At 40.4% G+C, this 18,448-nt stretch overlaps 1 protein-coding gene across 1 annotated transcript in view; it reads right to left on the bottom strand.

Annotated features, from left to right (window-relative positions):
- The window catches only part of LDLRAD4 (low density lipoprotein receptor class A domain containing 4), a 284,564-nt gene extending 266,631 nt beyond the window's left edge, over window positions 1–17,933 (bottom strand). The window contains exon 1 of the mRNA XM_034061144.1: window positions 17,841–17,933. The gene's annotated coding sequence lies outside the window, so the exon portion shown is untranslated. The remainder of the gene's footprint in view (window positions 1–17,840) is intronic.
- Between the last annotated feature and the right edge of the window lie 515 nt (window positions 17,934–18,448).

Below are 18,448 nucleotides of genomic sequence, written 5' to 3'. Positions count from 1 at the left end.
ATGCCTCATAAAACATACAGTCTTTAGTCAGAACATTTATTTTGTTGCAAGAACAGATAGCAATAAGCTACCTGCAAGTGTCAATATTAGCTCTTGTTAGCTCAGTCTGAAGGAAACCAGAATAGCTCACTGGCAGCAAAACGAAGCGGAGAAGGAATGGCAAGTAGGGAAGAGAAGAAAAGAACAGCGATGTACAAATAACCTCCTCAGTATGCCATACTGAGGGACATGTGGGGAAGGTGTTTGGCAAATTGGAAGCAGTCCTCTTGAACAACAGGCATTTTTGTCAAGCTTGCATTTTCAGGGATACAAGCATTGTCGTCTGCATCCCTATGCTGGAACAGCTCCTCACTCAGTCAAAGCATGAGGCACCCATTCCTCAAATTTAAATCCTCTTAATTAAGTATCTTGGACTCTCCTATTTAAATACTATATTTTAATTCTATCTCACAGGTTATTTTTAAGACGTGGCAAAGTAACACCTATAATGTCTAAACTAATCATTCTGTTTGCATTAAACACTGATAAAGGAAAAGAAACATCCGAATAGATTAAGTTTCCATATTTACTCCCAACCACAGTTTGAACCCTACACACTATAAAGGAAGGTCACAGTTGCCCGGGTTGTTTTTAGTCATCATTGCATACTTAAGACTTAGATAAGACTTATTTATGTATTTTAGCTAAAAGACACTGCATTTTCCAGTATCTTTGATAATACATTGTAAGCATCATATAAAAATTGAAAAATGTCAGCATTTGACATTGCAATTTTTGATCCCTAACAATGAAACAAAGCTCTTAGATGCTCAAAATACAGATTCTTAAGCATAAACAATAAGCAGTATTATCACACTGTATTAATACCCTTGTGGTCCTGGTCTTAGAAAAGAAGAATCTTTTCTACTCAAAGTCTTTTCCTACTAACCATCTTTTTCCATATCTGGCATAACAAATATAACAAAATCACCACAGATCAGTGCACACTGATAAAATTATTTTGCTACCACTTCTCTTCCAAAGAGCCACATTCAAAAGACTTTCTAGCTGCTGGGATCCTTTCATGCAGTCTACTAACCTTAACTTAAAGCAGACTTTGTTTTCCCCTTACATACACCCCAAAACATAAAATACGAAGGTAAGCATTCCCAACACTTTATGGGAAGGAAATCTTGACGCGGTCAGTAACCCTCCCCACATCAAGAGGACCTACACTTGCACAGACACAACATGTAATAGCTTAAAACATGAAGACATGTTTTCCCTCACAGCCATGAGCAGAAGTTCAAATTTGAGTGTATCCACACTTTCTGTTACAAACACAGACTTAGGTATAAAAGAAGAATCTGTCTAGAGAGCAGTCAACATATTTTCCTGGTTATAATCTCGCTTGTGAACAGTGTGCACAGCCAGCCATCAACAGCAGTACAGGACTCCTGCAGAGTTGGGACCAGTAAATGTGCTTTCCCAAAAACCACATATAGGAAATACTTGATTTATGCTCAACCATCCGGTAAGTTGAGCACAACTGGGAAGGGAGGGAAACTATGTTTTATAAAAAATTAAACTAAAAACCCTAGAAAAGTACTGATGAACAGAAACACATCACTGTGTGTCGGTTTATAGACACATTTCCATCTCTTCTGCTTTCCCCATTTTCATGACAACACGAAGTTTGGGTCAGGAAGAGGCTGGTGGGGACTTCTGGTTGTTCTGGGTTGGTTTTTTTTCTCTTAAATACAGAATTCAAACCACAGGACCAGACTGACGTCTTCCAGTGAAATACACAGGACTGTCCCCTTGCAACTTGTGTTTGTCCCCCTTGCAGCCTTTAATGAAAATGAGACCAAAGTTGGTGGTAAACAGATGGCAAAGTTTGCCACTTCTCTGCCACCTTGGCAAGGTTTCTTGCATTAGCAGGATGACATGAGCTCTACATGCCAGAGAGTCCAAAGTGACCCAACTCAAGAAGGATACCTGAATACTCACAAAGTCAAGTCCAGACATGGCATCCAGGAAACTCTTAGTTAGCTAAATTTCCCAGAGTTTGTGGAAATGGAAAAACAGCCTGAACAGCAGTTAGAGGAGAAATAAAAATAGTGACAAGAAGGCCTAGAAGTCATCCTGGTGGTTCTGGATGGCAGATGGCCCTCTACACCAGTCAGTTTAATTAAATAACGTATGGAGCAAGAGCACGTAAAATAACACAGGAAATGGAGGCTTGTTCCTTCCTTGAACACTTGAGATGTCACGAATCTAACAGCTGCTCATGCAAAGAGAAGAAAAAGAATAACTGATCTTTTTTTACAAAGTTATTACAAGCCTCTGCAATATATACTTCATGTTGGGCTGCTTCGTTTGCCTTTTAAGTCCTTGCTCTAGCTCATACTGGATTTCAAACATTCATACACTTTCAAGTTTCCTAAATGTTACCTTCATTTTAAAGGCTCTAGACCCAGGAAAACATGTTTGCAAAGCTAACTGATGTATTTAGATGCATTATAAGAATGTTTGGGTTTTGATTTATCCATACTGCTCTACCCCATTTTTCAGTAACTTTCAATTATACAGGAGCACTGTATTTGTACTATTTACCTTTCACAGGCTATCATTATCATTATCAGACAAAATGACTTTTCAGACAAGCTAATAAGTGCTCAACTACTATGCTTAATTAAAAAAAAAAGCAAAAAAATTAGTATTTGATGGTCAGCTCTTTGCAGGACAATTTGACACTACACAGAGAATACAGTGTTCATAGCACAGGCACAAAACAGTGCACAGGAGATTGTACAATGATACTCCTGCCAGTTTTATCAGTCTGGTGGGTTTACATTCTGACATAGTTTTGGTGAAAACAGACATATCTGATTACAACATGACCTGTTTATCCAGCAGCACATAAGGTTTTGACTGTAAAAGTGATGTTCGCAAAACAACTGCACCTCGAAGCACATAATTTACTTTGATATGAAAAACCTTAAACACAAAAAAATTGTCAGCAATCAGACAGCTAAACAGAAAGCAAAAAGGTGGCTAATTGCTTGGCAGACCTAAAGAGCAAGTACTTAAAAACAAAGTGAGTGTTTTTGTATTGTCTACCATTTCTAGTGGGTCAGATCCCAACTTGATAACTCACTATAGGTTGTTCCACTACTGGAGATAAGATACTGTGTGCATCCCTAACTGTATATTCAAGGTCTAGCCCACATTGACCAATGTTGAAATAACCTGTTGGCTCTTGAATCATTCAAACCTATCGCACATTCAAGCTCACAGAAGAAATTTCCAAGGTGAACGTCAAAGACATTCCTCTTTTTCTCTTATTTTCTAAGCCTTTTTCTTGTAACTTAGGTAGCATAAAGATTATAACACAAAATAGTACCAAACAGAAAACACTCAGCATCAAAAGCACAAGGGTTTTTCAAAGTCAAATATCTGTATGCAACCCTTTTGTTGTTTGGGGGATTTTTAACTATTTTGAGTATCCAAATATAAACTATCACTGTGAGACCCAAGCAACAGCATTCCAGAAATTACTCCAGGAAGATGTACCAACATCCTGTATCCCCTTTATTCTTCAGTCAGAATATGTTACAAAGCTTAGTACACATAAACTAAATCGGAGAAGACAGTCCAATTTTATGTTAATTACTTCAGCAGAAGTCAAGCACGTAATCTTTTGTAACATAACACTTCTGCATAACTGGACAAGAACACTTAATGACAGGAAAATCATATATGCATCAACACATATGAAGTGCTAGAAGAAGAAAAACACTTGGCTAATGGGAAAAGGACTTGATATAGCCAATATTATGCTTTTCAGAAGCAAATTAATAATCTCAGTTTATTATTAGCCTCTATTTAAAGTGAACAGACACATAAAATGGGTCCAAAACGATTAGGTTTCTGTATAAGTCTTCTTCCATTTGTAGGAATGGTGAAACTACACAGGATTAACAGCAGGTAAACAAAACTGGGAAAATTGGCAGTAGGAGAGATTAAAAAAAAATTAGGATCTTGCATAGTGTCTGTATATGTAAGAAATGAAGAAAAGAAGATGAATATTGCTAGCTATCAAGTCTGACAATAAGTATTCAATAGCTTAGGCCAATCAGGAAGTCATCTATATAATAATATGCACTCTTACACAGTGAAACCAATATGAAGAAGAATAAAACAACAGAACAGAACGAGGCCTCAGAACAACAGAGTTTTAGTAATCTCCCTAATCAAGCTCCAAATTTGCAGTGGAAATGCAAAGTAAAGGAGCTTAAAAACAAACCAAAACATCAACAAAAAAAAACCCCACCAAACAAAAACACCAACCCCCAAACAAATAAATGTAACTAAATAATATAAAACAAAGCTCCCAAACAAGAAGCTTTCAGTTCTTGTCGAACATACTCCTGTGGATCTCTTTTCCATCAGAAGATCCAATGCATCAAAACAGAAATATTTCTAGTAAGGTATCATTTTGCTGACACTGATAATGAAATAAAAGCTGAAATACATTTTATAAATAAAATGTATAAAATTCCTACATTTTATAAAATTCCTACATTTTATAAAGTAGGAATTTTACAATATTTCATAACATAACTTTTCAGTCTACATTATTTTTTCATATTTTGCATGGTATCATACAAGACTACAGAACGCACTGATCCACTATGAATGCAATTTTCATGGAAAAGTGCAAAAATACCTTTATCATTCTGTTTTAAAACAATTAAGTTTCCACACAGGAAGCTTTCCAGCAAGATGTAAAATCCCTCTGTCACTAAAAGCTTACCCAATGTTACTCTGACCCATTGGAGTTACCTCTAAGAGGTCTTCTATGTTTTTATAAGATGACTTGGAACAGATTCTCTAATTGTGTTTTATTTAACAATGGACAGTAACCCTGTGGCAAAAGGAATACAAACAAAACCAGATAAATTCTTAGCAGCTGTTTCCCTTCTCAGAAGGTAAACTCCAAGATTCTTTATTAATTGCACAGACAACACTTCGAAGAGAACATCTCAAGGAAACAAAACAATGTTGATTACTTTAAACAGATGCAACAGCTTCCAGCTACTCATGAGATGGCAACTCCCACTTACAGTAAGAGTTCATGTCAACTCTGCTCTTTTTTGGCACTTACTCTGAATCTTTAGAATGAAGGTCCTCTTTTTTCATACTTTATTTTCTTCCACTTGACCTTCATTGCACTTCTGTCCAAACACAAGCAAATCCAAACATCCAAAAAAAAAAAAATTAAAACGGAGTTTCGACAATGAAGATTGAAATAACAAGTTTCTAGTTTCAAAACGATTTCTTCAGAAAAGCCCTGGCCCTATTACTGCTGGTTGCAGTAGACGAACTCTAGAAGGTTCCTTCTGACCTGAATTATTCCATGATTCTCTTTGTCTTACCAGCAGATGAAGCAAGAATGAGTATACTTCACCTCTTAGATCTCTGTTTTGCTTCACCAACTCTACACTGCTCCATGGAACTGTCTCAGTTTTACTTTCATGTACTTTTTCAGCTTAGAGCTGCTACTATGCCCACATACAAAAAAACCCCATTCACACCTGTAAGAAGAGAGGCCCCTAGTGTACAGCCAAGAAACAATTTTTTTCTGTGCCTTATTTAGGACCCGCACAGATTAATTTTTTCTGGGAAGTTCATCAAGTATTGGTTTTGTTTCACATCCACACATTTTTAAACAATGACTGTCAGGTGAAATTTACCAAACTCAACAGACAGACCTGTGCTGGCTCCAGTCAATACAAACAGCTGTATTTAGCAAAAGGTCTCAATTCCCACTGGGCATGCAAACTCCCTTGCAAGATATGAATGAAGATTTACTAATGGACCCAACTGTATAGTGAGTTTGTCTGAATAAACATATGCATTTTTCCACATTAAATTCACCAGATAACCTCAACACAGATTAATGCAATTGTCATTAGCATAAACCATTTTTTTCATCTAGATTTGCATTCCTCCTGTTGTTTTGCCTCCTTCTCAACTCAACTCTGACTCACAGACAGACCAGATCAGCCTAGGATCTGCAACAGTGACTTAGCCTGTGTGGACCAGAAAGAAATGATAGAGCATCTGGAGAAAAAATATTGATGACAGTCAGTCCTGATGTGCTTTTCGTTACCACAGTAAGAACAAACAGTATCTGAAGTTTACAGGGCTCCTCTTCCCACAGTATATTTCTGCTGGAGCTCTGACTTTGCAGGGCCATCTGAGAATACAAATATATAGAACGTGCATATTGAAGACTGTGAACCCCTTAACCTTGAATAAACATTTCTGTTAAAGCAACTAAGTGAAATAATCACCTGGTTTATTCCATGTAGCTGGGTAAAATGCTTACATGACAATTCGATCTCTGACTGCTGCAGGAGGAAATCCTCACACAACCACATGTGCTAAAATAATACCCTAAAGTAGTAACCGCATGACTGGATTTCTACATGCATCTAAGGTCACCCAGGTCTTGTGTCTGTTGATCCCTGTGCCACCCAGACACCTGCACTGCATGGACAGGGCTCCCCGCACAGGAAGGCTGAAGCAATCTCCTAACAATGTGCTCACTCAGAATTTGGGAGTGCAACATTCTGGGGTAGATAAATAGATCAAACCCATCAAGCCACAAACTTCCTGACATTCTCCAGAATGGGCAGGGTTTTTTTTCTCCAGAGCACGGACGTTTTGGTATTAATTTGAACAGGGAGGAAAGCTGGAGCCTGCTATGCAGAAACATCCAGTCAAATAAATACGTCATTAAGCTAACTAGCTACAGGATTGTCTAGCAGATGGATGACATCTTGGTTGCTAGTGGAACACTTTTCTATAGCCTTGTTTGAGGCAGACACATATGGCTTTCCCAAGCATTGATGCAAGCTCCCAGATGGACTAGATCATTGCTGACACCTTATTATAAACCCTAGAGAAGAAAGGAGCACATTTTTTGAATCACAACAGAGGACTCTGAAATATTCAGACTTCCTAAAATTCAAGTTTACAACAGAATATCTTAAATTCTTTCTGTTGAAAGAAGCTACTTCTAACCAGGCACAGAAATGCTTTATTAAGGGAGATTAGAAGAGCCTTGAAGAAACTTAAGAAAATCCTTAATGTAAATGTATATCATTAGTACGTATATGGAGTTGCAGCTATTACAGCTCTAAGGATGCAAAAAATTATCTGCTGTGCAGCTGTTACTGACACCAAAGAGCTTCCATCTGGAATTTCTTGATTGGGTTGGAAGGGGAAGGGAAAGAAGAGGAAGCCACTTAGACATCACAGAGACATGATGTCTCTGAAATGCTGCACCTAAAGAACTACCAATGAAAGAGAGAGAAGTCTAGCTACAGGAGCAACAGGAAAGCTAGCAGAAATCTATAGCAGATAATAAAATCAGTTGCATACAGCATTTGTCCTTTGGTAGGTGCAAGAGACACCTGAGAATATCTCACATGCAAGGGGACTATGTTATATTCCACACACTAAGCTCAGAAACAGGATGATGACTTATTATATATTTTCTCTTGTCTCTAGTATCTGTTATACCATGTAAACCAAAATAAGTCAGAACTCTCATAAGCCTGTGACATAACTTCTCCATTTCAAAAACAAGTCACTCTCTGACCCCAGAAATATATTAGGAATTCTGTACATTCATGAGTCAGGGAAATGCTTAAGTTACTAAAATTTATCTGCCTCCACTGCAGTGGCCATAAACATAACAAGTATGCAAACATCTTGGAAGCATCAGCTAAATGTACAACAGCTAATATATTGTAACTCATTTGCCTCTTTATTTTCTAAAAGGACAACTGTGGTTTTGGTGTCAGATCTGTTCTCACGCTTTCAGTCAGAGCTTTTAGTGTGGCTTTATCTTCTTGACCAATTGAAAGTTCAGAAGGTTTTTCTTATAGGGAGAATACAACAATCTTTGAATCATCCTATATAATAGAATGTTTATAAATAAAAAGACATGGGTATCCTTTTCCTCTTGAAAGAAATAATATAATCCCTACCTCCATCACATCATGGACCTCAACAGGAACATCCAGGTAAAATCTCAGTTTTGAAAGGGTCACTTAAAAAAGGGCATAGGTTGAACGGAATTTCCAGCTATGTACACCTCATTTGCAAGTACTTTAACTGGACAGTTCCTTTTCTCTGCAATACAAATATCCTGGGAGAAAAGTTCAGCTGGACAAAACCAGCAAAAAGATTACAATTATCTCACTTCCTTCTCAGAACCCTGAAGAATATAGGCTCCACCATTCACTTTAACCTGCTGGAATATAAAAGCTTCATGATAATCTTTCTTTTACGTAAATTTTCCAATGCAAGACACAGGGAAGTGCAACTTGCACACCTCTGTGGTCAGGGCTGACATGACAGGACAAATTAAAGCCTTCCGGCAACAGAGGCCTTGGCTCCCCTGAGGTACTCCTTCAGATGAACTTCAGATTGAAAAGAAAGGGGAAAAGAGATATTCATTGTCATGCATGAAAGCATAATGAAACACAGCTCAGATCAGATCTAGCCAGTTTCTGGGCTGCAAGATCATTTTCCAGTATTATTAATTAATTTCAAAGCAGACAAATGCAAAAAATCTCCTCATTTTCTACAAATTGAAGGCCTCGGTTTTACAACTGTCAAATAGACCAGATTATTTTCCCCCCTCAGTTCTACTCTTCAGAGGACTGACAGTTTCAATATGCAGATAGAGAGGATCATTCCAGTCCCCCAAACCTGAGGTGGTCCACAGCGATTTCATCACTTTGCAGAAGACTTCTCATGCAGGCTGTTCAAGGAAACCAGATGTTCCTAGAAACACAGTGTCCCTGGTCACAAAGTGCAACCCTTGGCAGTCCAGTTCCATGTCAAGGACCCTGAAAACGCCAGGCCTCTGGTCAAAACACAGTTCACCAGAAATCAAAGACAGGTCGCTTCTTATCTGATTTCAGCGAAAGTCTGTCACATCCAAATCATTTGCAATGAAACATTCCAAGTTCAATGAACTCCCATTTTCTGATTAAATTACACTCACTTGAAAGTTTGCAACTAGCTCCATCTAACATGCCTCTTAAGAGCAGCATCATGAAAACTGATCAATAACAAGGGACATGAGGAAAGTTGAGATCAATCAGGTAGGGTATAAGGCACAGAAGTTAAAGTATGGTAAATATCTAAGACAAGAGGCTCTCATTCATATACAGACGGGTTTAGATCACTGTAATTTAACTTATGTTCTGAATAATGTTCTCATTCAGATGTAAAATTACCATTGATTGATTCAAGCTAAATATATAAGGCTGCTCCACATTCAACACAGCATTCACACACTAGTTTAACATACTTTAACATATACATCTTGACTCAACACTTCAAGTGATTTGCTTTGGTGTCTTCATGTAGACATGATTAAAGGCTTTTATCTCCAACCTCTAACAACACCCAAGGGAAAACAAGAAATGGGAAAAGACAAACTGTTGATGGCTGCATATTCTACTGAAGAACTCCTTTCAAAAGACACTTTCAGAATATCCTACACCTCTAACTTCCACTCTACAACCCAGAGAGGCCCTCTTCCTCCTATTTCTTTTAATTCCTCTTGGTTTGCTATGTTTTTCAGTAATTTCAAACAAAATCTAAAAGACTCATGAACTAAATACTTTTTAAGTCATTACTATGCATTATCATCAGTAACACGCATCAGTGCTATAATACTTTTTCCCTGAAATTTACCTACTTGTCCAGCCACCACCTAGGAAAAAAGACCAACCTGCAGAGAATCATAGAATGGTTAGGGTTGGAAAGCACCTTAAGATCATCTAGTTCCAACCCTGCTGTCCTAGATTATTTGAGCTTTCTACTGTAGAATCTTTATATTATTCCAGTCATTTTCATCAAAAGGCTGCAAGGATCGTTAGGTCAGAACAGTAATGTTCACCTACAGCTGTGGGTTAGAATCCTCATCTCTGTACCCACTGCAGGTGACCTCCTCTTGCAACTAAAGAGATGTTTATCTCCCTAATCCTTGGGACATTAATCCCTACACTAAAAAGTGATACCACTGTTGCTATCAATCTAATAATGCACTGTAAGAATAAAGATATTTGTAAAATGCTTTGATGAGAAAGCTTTGCCATAAGGTGCTAAGTAGAACAGGTCAGATAAAGCACACATTTGACAAACATTGGCAGTATTTCTGTTCATCAACAGATGGTAGCTTTAAAAAAAATATTATTATAAGCTATATGAAAGCAGGCACCAAACACTACCTGTATTCAACACTGTGCAAGCTGCTTTGATTGGATAGACGGATCACATGTTAGGCTTCCCAATTAAATAAGGGTAACCCTAAATTTAAGCCATTTTAAGTGAAAATTGGGTACTTGCAAAAAAATTTATCTCAAATGTGCTGTTTCTAGAAACCTGCTATGAAGGTTATTAAAACAGTAAGAGGAATCCGAAAGGATCACATATATGGAAAGCATCCTTGGTTGAAATATTCACTTCCACTACCCATACGAGTTTGGTGAGAAATCATAGTCAACACAAGGCTTTTATGAAACAGAACATCTACACATGAGCTGCACTGGCCAATGGAGGCTATTAGGCCAAGCCTAGCTTTTGTATGATCAGGTGCATTCCTTAGTTTTGGAGTGCTGTGTCTTATCTGCATGCACTTTTACAAATACTCCATTTCATTTTGCTTAACACCAGTTAAACAAAACCTACAAAACCAGTCATCCATTAAGGTGAAATTATAAAAAGAACACACTCCAATTTGGTATTTCACAGAAGACACCAGTTCAACAGCTATGAAGATTAAGTTAGGCTATTTATAACTGTTCCTCACATCTTCTCTCCCACAGCTTTTAGGCTCCTCAACTCTGACCCACAAGGCAGAAGCCAGGCAATTCACCTTTGTCTTATGAAAATCCCAAGCAAATCATGGCAAACGTCCAGTTGAAATTCTATATAATACAGGCCAAAATATGCTCTATGAATTAGCATCACTTCACTCAGTAACTAATGGTTAAGCAAAAGCAAAAACTGAAGCAATACCATTTACACCCAACAGTTAAGAAACACTGCTACATTTAGGCAATTACATAAAGTACATCCCTACTAGATAGAGGACTAACAAATTCATATTAATTCTTGCTTCATGTGTCATTAACACCTAATGGAATGTTTAAAGGTGTTTACAAGTCCAAAGTAATAATGGATCACTCTTAATTAACACACAGTAAAAATTTCATGAAAGTCTCAGTGGAAGAAGGAGGTTGTTAAAGAGATTGCTTCATATCTTAGTCACAGACTGCCCCCTCCTTTCCCTCAATGAAACGGAGAACAAGTAGGTTACAGGTATGAGAAACCAAAATTATAGGCACAGCTACACAGCATAGAGGGATAATAATTAAAAAACAAAAAAAATCACACTTTTTCCTTCTAGTAATCTTTGAAATCAAGAAGAGTGGAAGTTGAGTTCAAAAAATAGAGCACTGTTTGAAGATGCTTGCAAGTACTGGATGCTGCAAATTAAAGACAAAGCACAGTAGCCTTATACTGGCAAATGCCAGATAACACTAGCAGATGAGTCAACACTTATTTTAGAGTTCTGAGTAAATATCAGCGTTTATCCAGAAGAAAACACTGTTTTCCAGTCTTCCCTTAACATGGGAGCGATTCTAGAGTTTACTTCATTAAGCATAAACATTCATTCTAACAGAAACTCTAACAGAATTCAGTACTGTCTTCTAAAATCACAAATACATTCAGTGGTCAAAGATTATGACAGAATCATTCAGACCTCAAGGTACTTATACAACCATGTAAAAAAAGTAAATCACGCCTAAAAGCCAGCACATCTTTTACAATTTCAGAACACAGAAGCAAAATTAAATACGAAATACAAGAAGAATGGAAACCTCCAAATGTGCCTTTTACAGGCAGTAGCAAGTTCAATATTGTGACTATGTTTTTTTTTTTCAGAAGCAGATTTCTTACCAGTTTTCAACAAAAAGGGTACTGGGGTGTTTAGTATGGAAGCAATCAAGAGCCCTAGGAGATGGCAACACAATGAAATTCCTACAGACACTTCATCAACCCACTCCATTCTCATGTGCAGCATTTGAGTAGAGGATCTTTCCTAGGACATACTGTTCTTCTGCCTTTTAGAACAAAACCTAAACACACGCTAGGTTACAAATGTGGGTACAATGTCCATCACTCTCACCACTTGTTTTCCCTGTCCTGTAGACAGCTAGGAGTCAGTGTCAACACAGATAAAACTTTGCAAAGGTCCCCTTACAACTGTCAAAACACACTCGCCCTTTTTTCCACTACAACCATTATTAAAGTCAAATTACCTTAATATTTTCATTTATCATCTCAGTGAAACCAAACAGAATCATATAGGAGCATCTGGACTACAATTTAGTCTCACCAAAAAGCACACATCAAGTAGCTGCCAGTATTCTAATGAGTAAAATTCCTCTTGAGAGGAACAATTCTCCAAAACTGTAAAATACACAACTGAAACGCACACTGAAAAGCAAGTCACAAGCACATACATTTCCAATTCAGCCATGCATAAAAAAACTCCCTCCTAGGAAAATTATTTAGGATTTTAAAAAATATTTTCAGTCAAGCCTACCAACAGAATGTTTATTTATAAATTTATTTACATAGGACTAATGTCTTTTGGCTGGGTAGGGGAAAGACTAAAACCCAGGGAAAATGATGAAAAGGCTTGTGCTTTAAATGTCTGAAATAATGTTTAGTTCAGATATAGCTGAATTTGCTTTATCAGTTTCAACCTTTAAGACTAAATATTTGATTCAACACAAAACAATGTATTCTGTTTATAATGGTACTCTAATGGAAAAATGCCTCAGCTTAGCCTATGACATACTTTTTAACAGTTACCTAACCATCAGAGAGTCTATTACACCTGCAATTCTACTTAACACGTCACAAAACGTAAGCAGAGTGGCACCAAGCAGAGCCACACACCACAGGTTTATACTGAGCTTAAATGTTCTAACAGCAGTAGCTTATTTATCCCTGCCATGTAACTTTAACGGCCTTTGTGTGTGGATGCTGGCAATCACTGACTTCCATTGTCCCCTAAATTGTTTAATGACATTTTCAAATGCTTTTTAGTTTTAGCAGATAATAAATCATAAAGATCACTAACATTTGCCATCCTCTGCTGGCACTCTCCTCAAAAACTAGCCCCCTAACTCATACATTACATTCATAATGAAATGTATTCCTGTGAGAACATAGCTACCCCGATTCAGAGTATCCAGACTCCCGCACCTAATGACTTCCCAAAATCCAGCAGTAAGGATTTCTGATCAGTTCCTCTGCAAGATGCAGACATTAAAAACAAATTATGGGCGTGGATGTGTCGCCTTCCCAGCCCTCTCCCCACCACACGCAATTCCACCCCCAGCTTCTTTGCTGGTTTTCATGCAGATTTGTGCCAGACATTCAGCACCCTCATTAAGTGGTGTCTGGCAACCTGCCTAAGTTTTAGTGGGTCCTGGGAATGCCAATATATTAACCAGAGGACTTTTTGCATACCCTAGAGAGATTTTATTCTAGCAAAGTCAACCATTTGGCACAAAGAAAACTTACTTCAAATCTAGGAAAGCTCTTCATTGGCAATAAGAAGAGAAATTGCATTTAGATTCTTCTTAATTTCTGTCTCCTATCTGAAAGGGAAGTTTGATGTAGAGCAAGATCATCCAAACATGGTTTAAAAAGCCAGGCTGCTGTCTGTAGTAGGATTTTAGAGAAAAGAAAGTCAGATATGAACAACACAGGCACAGCACAACATCAAGGAAATTATTCATTTTCCTTCCCTTATCTCTTGTGACCAAAATAATCTTAATCAGGGAGATTAAATTTACCCGTTATTATGCTGAGTAATAATGAACGGTGATACAGGGACTTGCAAATTTCCACTGCTTAACTAAACAATAAGAAAAAGCATTTAGTAAAATTCATCTACATCTACCATATTCCAAATATGCTAAATCAAAGCTTATGCTACTGAAATGCATATATTAAATAAATATAGATGATGAATACAAAGACATTTTGCCACCATGAAATACAGAACAGACTGTAATGCTGTCATCACTTACTCACCTGCAAGCATTCTTTTGACTGCATTCCCGTTACAGCTACTATTACTCAACTGACAGTCTCAGAAGTAAGCAAATAAAACTCCTCTCTAAAATAACTTATATTTCTCTTTCAAATCGAATGTTTAGAAGAACACAACAGGGAAAAAAGGATCGGTATCTTTCCTTTACTGGAATATTCTGCCTGTGTAGCACATAGAACAAGTTAAAGTACAGTGGACAAATGTGTCATTATTTCATTCTGAGACCATTTCTGCAGATTTGTATACCTAGAGAATCCCATCCCTTTCAAGAAGTTGCTCAGGTAACCTGCTATCCTTTACACACTGCTACCAATTGTCACTAGAAAGTGCTTTGAACTGACATTTACCTCAAACTCATCCTGGCTTGTGCAAAAACCTGCTGACTTCCTGACAGCAGCTCCAAAAACTCACTACCCATTTAAAATGACCAACTAGCACCAGAGATGTAGCAAGAATCAGTTAAAATCAATTCAATTCAAATGTTTCAGCGTATGTATTAGAAGTCTGGCAAAAGTAAGATTATGTTTGGTGGGAAAGAAATTTTTAGCTATCTAGTCTGCCTTTGCTTAGATATCAACCTTCTAGGCAAGACGGCTATTCTTAAAAATAGCTGTCAACTGAGAGAAGAAAATGTATATGTATGAATCATTTCACTACAGGGTTGGATTCCCAGCAACTGATGCACCACTGTTCTGGCATCGGTGCTTCTAACGAGCAGCTGATACTAGCTTGGTGCCATTGAAGAATTTCACGGTTACCACAGAACCAATCTGCAGGAAAATTCATGCCTAAACTCCTAGAAGTATCTGCGTTCTGTAACTGGCAATTCACTTGCAAGGAGCTGTTTTAAACTATTAGAAACCTGACAGAAAAAAACTTTTCCAAGACCACTCACAAGTTAAACACATCAAACCATGTCTGCTGATGCGAGAGCTGTTGGGCAGGCACACACTTTCTAACACCTCATTTCTCTTCGAGATTATATCAAGTTGAATTGTTTTTAAGATACCTCTATTATTTCCACAATCATTTCCTTCTTTCTGGCACATCATATCCTTAAGTATTCCAAATTATTTCAGACAGCGTCACTGAAACGCATCTAGCTCTTGGTGGTAAGGCAGCAGCCCCTAGACAGAATACTGCAGGCAGCTGTGGAAAACAGAACTAAATTTTGGCCAAGAAAATCAAAGCGAGAACTTCTCTCTCCTGCCCTCTCCCACAGCCACCTAGCCACCTACCCCCCAAAAGACACGGTACCTCTAGTACACAGAAAACTAACAACTCATCTTTTCATGTCTTATACAGAGACAACATCATGTTACTACTTAAAAATAATAAACACATGGGTTAGTTCTAAATTCTTCTACTGTCCAATGGTTTTATCTTACCAAACTCACTACAACTATGCCTCAGCCCTGAATCTGAGTTTCTTTCTACTTCCACAAGCTCTCAAGCCTAAGATGCTGAAGACTGAAATTCAAACTTCATCAGTCAAATGCTGCCTAGTGCCTGTAATGTTTCAATTAACATAAACCAATGGCCTGAAATATACTGTCACACACTGTTAACTCATTCTGCATTATACATTTACCATCATTTAGGCCTGCACAGGCATCTGAATTTACTGGAGAATACTGATATGCCTTATGTGCATGCAACAATGATCTTCACATACCTAAAGAGTCATAATTAAACGTGTTGCTATAAACACAGATTATATTAAATTAGGTATTTTTACTTCTATACATAACTGCGTATAGTTGACATGTTCCAGTTTAAGTTGTCCTCTCACTGGTCACTTCACGTATAACAGTAACTTAATACCTGGTGCTAAAACACCAGTACAGCTATAGATGCTCACAGTACCATTACTACATCTGCTAATATGGACTAGTGGATGCTGATTAGATTGTTCCCCACCAGTGCACTGGTTTTCCAGCGAAACTTCCCCTTCCATTTACCACCACTAAGCCATAATATTTATATGCTCATTAGTGGAACCATACACATGTGCACCACACAGACAGTTACTCAATTCTACTCCACAGTGAGCCCATCGTGTGTTATTTGAGCAAGTTCGGATCATCACACAGAGTAGATTTACCAAAAGATTAACATAGGAATGAAATTGGAGGGCACAATAAAAGTTTTGTATAACCAAAAACTCAGGGCTTGAAAGATGAAAACCAAAAGCCACCTTTGAGAGAAGATTACTGTACTCTGTCTTCTGTATCCCTGGTCTTACCTCATCTATGTCTACCAGTAATTGCCCCTTGGGCTTTCTCACCAGCAAAAACTCCCTCCCTTTTCAGCTAGCCTCAGATATACACTGCTGCATACATTCCACTCTTCATGTTATGTGGTGCACCTTTCCAGTTCACAAACATTTTAATACAAGATTACTTTGCCTGTAAGAACACACAAACCTCTGAAGAGTTCTCCTTCCTGACAAGATGCCTGTGTTTTAGATCTATAAACTTTTCTAACATCAAACACTATTCCTAGTACCATATAATACTATTCACCAGATTTCTGTTCTCTCACACAACCACTGCTATTCAGAAAAGGTTCTTAACGACAAAGAAGAAAGTCCCACTAAAACCTTTATCATTCTAGGTGTTCAGTTAAGATCTCGTTACAAAAGTTACTTTGGCATTTTGTCCGTTTCCTGCTTATTCTTTAGAGAATTTAAACCTACCCACAACGGTGTGCCTGTCGCTGCAGCAAGCATCAGCTCATAACCTACGCGTAACTACCAACCCACCTATATGATGGATAACTTGGCAACACCATTCACAAATCTGGGATGCGCATATTCAATGCAAACAATGCAGGCAGGCGTCAGGTACAGGGAGCCAAAAGACAGACTTGTGCTGATAAACTTTTCTTAAAAACCAAACGACTAGAAGAGGCATTTCATTAAATGTAGGTCACTTGTGGGTGAGCCTGGCAGCCACGCTGCAGCCTCTCCTCCCTGTAAAAGTTGCCCGCTTGGACCCGGGAGCAGTCTGCCGCGCAGCCATCTCCGTTAGAATCCGGATCCCTCCCGCTCCGCCACCGGGACTGCCCGCCGCGCTGTACCGCATCAATCCCGAGGCCATGCGAGGTGAGCGGCCAGACGGAGCTGGAAGTATTTACTTGTGAGCAGCCGGAGAGGACGTGCCGCACACTGCCTGCTCCCCAGCGCCCTGCCCGCCGCCACGGCTCCACAGCCCCGCTCGCCACCGCTGCGGGGGTCTCCCCGCCGTGCTGCCGGTCCCTGCTCCTGCCCCGGCCGCGGGGTGCAGCAGCGGGGCTGCCGGCGGGCAGGCCGCCCCCACGAACGCCGCTACCTGTCACCGCTGCCCCTCACTCCGGCCACTGCCCCCGACAGCCCCTCAGCAACACCCTCCGCGCCAGCCGGGGCACCTGGGGGGCGGCGGCGGGGGGGACGCGCTCAGCCCGGCCCCGGCTGTGAGGGGCTGGGGCACCCCCGCCGCGGGAGGGAGTGCGGGCGCTGGCGGAGTCCCCCCCGCAGCCGCCGCACGCTCCCAGGTGTCCGACTCGGGCCTCCCGGCACTTTCCCCGGCACTTTCCTCAGCGGCGCCCCCCGCCCGTGCCCGTCCCCACCGCGGCAGGCAGCACTCACCTCCCGCCGGCCCCCGCCGCTCGCCGCCGCGCGGGGCTGGCCTCCTCCGGGGCGGACGGGGCGCCTCGCCGCCTCCCCCTGCCTGTCTCCGGCAGCCGGTCTCCCTGCGCTGAGACTGTGCCTGCCTCCAACTCATCCCCAGCCTCTCCGCCTCCCCCCCCGCCCTGCCCGCTCCGCTGGCTGCCGCCTGTCTGCAGCGAGTCTGGCTCTGGCGGACGGGCGCGGGGGCCGCCGGCGGGGGGGGAGCGGGGGGAGGGGCGGCGGCGCTCCCGCCCGGCCCCGCAGCCCACACTGACACCTGCCGGGCGGATGTGCGCCGCCGCCGCCGCACCGGGGCCCTGCCGCGGAGGGGGGAGCCCCAAGCACCCCGGAGCGGCTCCTGCGGGAACGGCCCCGCTGCACCCGTGCTACTGCTGCAGCCATGGGGCCCTGCGAGGCGCTGCGGGGCTGAGGGGAACGCACTGGAGCGGAGCCTGCCCTGCAGCCCTGGTAGGGACGGGAGCGGCGAGGGGGGAGGAGGGGTGCAGAACCACACTTTGTCCCATGCGGAATGCGCAGATTTTTGACATTTCTAAAATATGTTGCAGGACAGGAAAACCCAGTTCGAG

The sequence above is a fragment of the Melopsittacus undulatus genome, chromosome 1 (assembly GCF_012275295.1).
Source record: "Melopsittacus undulatus isolate bMelUnd1 chromosome 1, bMelUnd1.mat.Z, whole genome shotgun sequence".
NCBI classification, from domain to species: domain Eukaryota; kingdom Metazoa; phylum Chordata; class Aves; order Psittaciformes; family Psittaculidae; genus Melopsittacus; species Melopsittacus undulatus.
This window is presented reverse-complemented; position numbering and strand designations above follow the sequence as displayed.